Here is a 6,553-nt window from a genome sequence, read left to right on the forward strand (position 1 = left end):
ACAGCCATTTCCTGCTCATCTTAAACATACATCTCTTTTGTGAATGACTATTCTAATAATTTTCTAATCTTTTGCTTTCTGTCATTAATAAATCTTATGAATAGTTTTCTATGGCTTTAAGTGAATATTTTAGTTGTTTTAAATAAAATAATAAATTAATGTTCATTGAATATTTAGATATTAAATCTATCATTGTCCTTGTTTTGTATCCCTTAATCCTCTCAATAATCTTGAGAAGGTATTTATGTGTCTATTTTAAGGTGAGGATTTCTATGCCCTAGCTGGTTTGGCTCAGTGGATCGAGGGTCGGCCTGCGGACTAAAGAGTCCCAGGTTCGATTCCGGTCAAGGGCATGTACCTTGGTTTCGGGCACATCCCCAGTGGGGAGATGTGCAGGAGGCAGCTGATCTATGTTTCTCTCTCATCGATGTTTCTAACTCTCTATCTCTCTCCCTTCCTCTCTGTAAAAAAGCAATAAAATCTATTTTAAAAAAAGAAATTATGGCGTCATCTGGTTTGGTTCATTCACTGGTACATATTCTATTTCCATAAGAAATGGCTATGTCAACACTAATCTGAAAAAAAAGGTGTCAATGTATCTTTTTTGACCTGAAATCTCACCATACAAGTAAGCCTATAGGCCCACCCAAGGAGAAAGAGATACCAGAGTGAAGTAATGCAATGCTTCGTTGTGTTTCAGTCTTAGCAGAGGAGTCTAGAGCAACAGTTCTAAAATAATGTGCGTGGAAATGGTTTAAAATATAGATTCTCAGACCCTGCTCCCAGGGGAGGTAAATTCAGTAGGTCTGGGATAATGGGGTGAATCTGCATTTGACCAACAGCTGGTGACACTTTTGTTAGTGACCTGTAGACTTCACTTTTATGCTGATTCTCTGCACTTTTATGTAGCATTAGCCAGGCTACAGTGTGCACAGGATTGGAAAACATTCACTGGTGTGAATGATTTCAGAGAGGAAGAGAGAGGGAGAGGGAAACATCAGTGATGAGAGAGGATCATTGATTGGCTGCCTCCTGCATGCCCCACACTGGGAATTGAGCCCACAACCCAGGCATGTGCCCTGACCAGGAATCGAACCCTGACCTCCTGGTCATAGGGGGGTGCTCAACCACTGACCCACGCCGGCTGGGCAAAAGGCATCTTTTGTGGAGAACACGTTCAACAAGATTGAAACCGAGGCTGACTCCACAGGCCCTCTTGCCCACCACACAGCGAAGCCTCCAGTGGACATTGCGATCATCCTTCTGTGCCTTCGATGATAAAGACAAACCTAAATTCTTCACTGAGGTCTGAGACAATTTAGGTGCATTGACATGTAATTTTACTGAACTGTACATTTCTAGGGGGACAGGGACCATACCTCATTCTTATTTTTATCTCTCCTAATGCCTTGCATACAGTAGGACCTCAGTAATAGTATGCACATGTATACAGAAATTCAGCAAGTAAAGTTACAGGACAACAGTTAGTTCTTGTCCTCAGAACTACAATTAAAATTACCCCCAAAATAACATATTAGTGTTGTGTCTTGTCATTTTTAATGCAATTGAACTCCTATTATCTAATTTTAATTGTGAATGTTATAAATGGAAAATACAGACCAATTTGCTTGGATTTCTCATTAAGTTAATTTGTAATTTGTAAGCTACCTCCACCTTCCATGTTTCTTTCTCTCCTGAGTCATAGCTTAGAGCCAGGAAGATGATAAAATGCTAGGTTTATGTAATGCATGTACCCAAAAGTTAGATACCTTTTTGATCAGATAGATTTTCAGATGTTTTAACAACTTTTTAAAAAAATTCTTTATTGTTTAAAGTATCCCATATGTCTCCTTTCCCCCCATTGATATTTCCTCAGACGTTCCCACCCTCCAGCACATGCCCTCACCCCAGTACTATGTCCAGGGTTATGCTTAAATGCATGTATACAAGTCCTTTGGTTGATCTCTTACCTCCCATCCCCGAACCCCCTGCCTTCCCTCTAAGGTTGGACGGTCTGTTTGATGCTTCTATGTCTATGGATCTATTTTTGTTCATCAGTTTATGTTGTTCATTATATTCCACAAATGAGTGAGATCATGTGATATTTATCTTTCTCCGACTGGCTTATTTCGCTTAGCATAATGCTCTCCAGGTCCATCCATGCTGTTGCAGTGGTAAGAGTTCCTTATTTTTTACAGCAGCATAGTATTCCATTGTGTAGGATAGACCAATTTTTTTAATCCACTCATCTGCTGATGGGCACTTAGGCTGTTTCCAAATCTTAGCTATTGTAAATTGTGCTTCTATGAACATAGGGGTGCATGTATCCTCTATGATTGATATTTCTGATTTCTTAGGATATATTCCTAGACAAGTATTTTTAAAAAATCTTTATTGTTGAAAGTATTATATATTTCCCCCATTCTCCCATTGACCCCCTCCAGCCCGCCCAGTTACCTGTCCCGCCCCAGGCCTTACCCACTCTATTGTCTGTGTCCATGGGTTATGCATACATGCATACAAGGGCTTTGGTTGATTATCTCCCACCACCCATCCTCCCCCGCCTTCCCTCCAAGATTCTGCACTCTGTTCCCTGCTTCCATGTCTCTGGATTCACTCTGTTCATCATTTAACAACTTGTTTTGAAAAATACTTGCAAAAGACAGTTGAGGGACAATATAAAAATATGACATAATTTTTCATTTTATATAAAGAAAGTACCGTATTTGCCGGCGTATAAGACGATTTTTTGGCCCTGAAAAATATGCCTCCAAGTGGGGGGTCGTCTTATACGCCAGGTACACTTCAGATAGACTGCCCATAGTGCTTGCCCCGTGCCATAGTGGCCTCCCGATGCCCGCCCACTTCATTCCACATACCGTTCAGGCATCAGCAGCGCTGCTGGGTGTATGCTCGGCTGTTATGCGATTTTCGGTTTTCAGATTCGCTCCCTCTCCTGGGAGCCGCGGGGGGTACTCCCGTGGCTGGAGTCCGCTCTCGGAATGCGAGCTGCGGCTCCTCCGTATAAAAACAAAGTCATCCTTAGCCTTGGAAGTCGCTGGTTTTAAGCTGGAGTTTCGCCCACGGGCCCCCTCCCCCACCCACACCCTCACCCCCTTTGGCTCCCTCCTGGACTGATGCTCCGGACACTGGAGTCTCTCAGTTACGTTTTAATCACTGTTTTTTTATCTCTGGGCTCAGGAACGTGGATCTGACTGAGAAAGCCAGGGAGAAAATGGATGTGCGAGTGGAAATTCACCTGCCTGCCTTTTGAAACCCAAAGAGAATGCAAGATTGCATCAGCAGCGCATAGTTTTATGCTCCTGTATCTCAGTTACAGAAACTACCGTTGCAGCAAACAACTGTAAGAAAAAAATCACATTCTTTGGAGCTCTGGTCCTTTTTATGGCGGAGGTTGGTTTTCGCTATCTTAAATCTTGACATAGATTTAGGAAGTAAGGACCTTATGCAATGAAAAAAAATTGGTTGACTCAATAGTTGTTGTGCTTGTAACCTCAATCAAGCACCCAGCTCCTCTTTGGGGAGAGAATGCGCCCCAGAAAATGTTTGGGAGGCTCCATTTTATTTTATTTTTAATATGTTTTATTTTTTTACAGAGAGGGGAGAGGGGGGATAGAGTTAGAAACATCGATGAGAGAGAAACATCGATTCAGCTGCCTCTTGCACGCCCCCTATTGGGGATGTGCCCGCAACCCAGGTACATGCCCTTGACCGGAATCGAACCTGGGACCCTTCAGTCCGCAGGCTGATGCTCTATCCGCTGAGCCAAACCGGTTAGGGCTTAAAAGCAACTTTTAAATATTTACAACATATTTTCATTACCAAAGCAACTTGAAAAAAAAAAAAGATAAAAATCCATCCATTGTCCCCTCTTTCTGACCATTATTAGCATTTTGGTATATTTTCAGATCAACTGTTTTTGTAAAAAAAAATTTAAAAATTAATTTTTGAGAGAGAGAAGAGAGAAACATTGATTTGTTAGTCCACTTATTTATGCATTCCTGAGTTTATTCTTTTTTTTAAATATATTTTATTGATTATTTTTACAGAGAGGAAGGGAGAGGGATAGAGAGTTAGAAACATCGATGAGAGAGAAACATTGATGAGAGAGAAACATTGATCTCCTGCCTCCTGCATACTCCCCACTGGGGATGTGCCCAAAACCAAGGTACATGCCCTTGACCGGAATCGAAGCTGGGACCCTTGAGTCTGCAGGCCGACACTCTAACCACTGAGCCAAACCGGTTAGGGCCATGAGTTTATTCTTGTATGTGCCCTGACTTGGAATTGAACCCACAACCTTGGGGTATCAGGACAATGGTTTAACCGAGCTACCTGGCAGGGCAAAATCAGTTATTGATAGATAAAACAAAATACACGTAATAATCTCTGTTTTATTTCCTGCAAGGTTATTTGGCATAAGATTATTCAAAAACTGTCATTTTGGATAGACATTTTCATTTAGCTAGTATTTCAGTGATTATATTTCATGCAACAGCTGTGAGGTGAAGGTTCAGAAGAAGCCAGGGAATTTATTTGAGTGATGGCAATTTACATTTTCTCCCTAGTGGGGTGGGGAAGGAGACTTAAGAAAAATTTAAGGAAGAAACAGAAAAAAGACATGAGACATATTCTGTGGTCCTAAATATGAAATAAGCAAACTAAATGAAAAAAATAATTACACCACATAAAATTGGGGTAACTTATTTTTCCTCCTAAATAATTAGAGGAAAAGCTTGTCTCTTTTTTAAGACCTTGATTTTCCTAAATATTCACCACAATAAATAGCTATAATTAGGATTCATCACACATAATCAGTTTCCAAATTATTTCATGAATACATTATCTATTGCAATGAGCCCCATTTTCCCCCAATCTTTACCAGTTGAAGTTTCACAATCATTTTTTAAATCAATACTTTTAGCAAACAAATATTTGCAAGTCCAGGGTACCCATGTTTGGCATTCTTTGATCCATTAAATGTTTTTGTCTCAATATATTTTGGATATTTAAATCATTTTGATTTGGCATGTGCTCTGAAGGTAGTAGTATTCCAAGAGCCCTCTCACTGCATGCTAAGTGCTGTTCTCTGACTCCCAGCCAGAGCTTGGATGTTGGCAGGGTTGATTGCTCAAATGTATGATTTTATTTCCAACCTTTGCATACTAAAATTACTAGTACATAGCCTAAACCTGAAGCTTCCAGAGTTTTCCTCTTAAAAACGGAATAAAAACGTAATTGAATATTGCTATAAAATAATTCAGATAATCTTTGAAATTGAACAAATGTGAAAATAGGCTGTCACAATAAAATTAGTGCTGGTTTGTGACATTCAGTAATAGCTGAGAAACCTAAAAAAATGTATAGTCATTGTTGGGGCATGTTTCATATTTTCCTACTTTTCCGTTATAAAGGAAGTATCTTAGGTTGGGTCCTCCCCATTGTAGATCCTGAGTAAAAGCTGTGAGAGCAAGGAGTTACTTGGGAGGGGATGCCAAGAAGTACAAACAGGGAAGGGAAGTGGGACAGGGAGGGGAAGGGCGCTAATGTAGAGCGCAGGTCCAGGCAGGTATGGTGCTGGGACCTCGGACTCAGCCACAATGGAGAACATGGAGACAAAAATGTTGAACACACCTCAGAGTTGCCCCTCCCAAGGCACTAAGGAGCTGGGTACCATTTACCAACTCCAATCCGTATCTGGCTGACGGCTATTCCTGGGGATGCTACCTTCCCTTCACATCCAGTATGAACCACGAGAAAGCCTCAGGTGGGGTTACAGATGTTTGCAGGAGGTTGCCAGTGGCACATACCAGAATGTTGAATGCTAATAGTATATGAGTGTCTGTTCAGGGGAGGTGGTTAAGAACATGGGTTTCCATCACACAGACCTAGTTAAGTCCTGATTCTGCCACTTATGTGTGAAATTGACCAAATTGATTAATCTATCCAAGCCTTAGCTTATTTTGTAAAATATACTAGAATTTACCTCCTAGGGTTTTTCAAGAATTAAAGTAAAATACTGCACAAGACAACCTTCTTCCTCCTCACCTTCAGTTCTGGAGGCTAAATTGGTACCACGAGGCCCTAATCAAAGTGTTGGCAGGGCTGCATTCCTCCGGAGGAATGAGGGAAGAACATGTTCTCACTTCTTCCAGATCCCAGTGGCTGTCAGATTTCCTTGGCTTGTGGCTGCATGACACCATTCTTTGACCTGATGGTCACATTGCCTTCTCTTCTAAAACTTCATTCTTTCTCCCCTTCCTAGGATGCATGATTGTATTTAGGGCCCACACAAATAATCCAGGATAATCAAAATCCTTAATTGAATTACATCTAAAGGACCCTCTCTCCTGAGTGTACCCAGAGGTCAGAGTGGGACCATCCAGTTTGCAGCTCCGTGGAACCATAAAGGACACACACAGGGGGCAGACTCAGTGAGCACCAAAGCCCCACTTAAGCAAGTCTTGACCCAGAGGGGTGTCTCCAGCACAGAAGTTCTCCCACTGCAGACACAGCTGATTCTCACAGCCAA

This window comes from Myotis davidii, unplaced genomic scaffold (assembly GCF_000327345.1).
Source record: "Myotis davidii unplaced genomic scaffold, ASM32734v1 scaffold200, whole genome shotgun sequence".
Taxonomy (NCBI): domain Eukaryota; kingdom Metazoa; phylum Chordata; class Mammalia; order Chiroptera; family Vespertilionidae; genus Myotis; species Myotis davidii.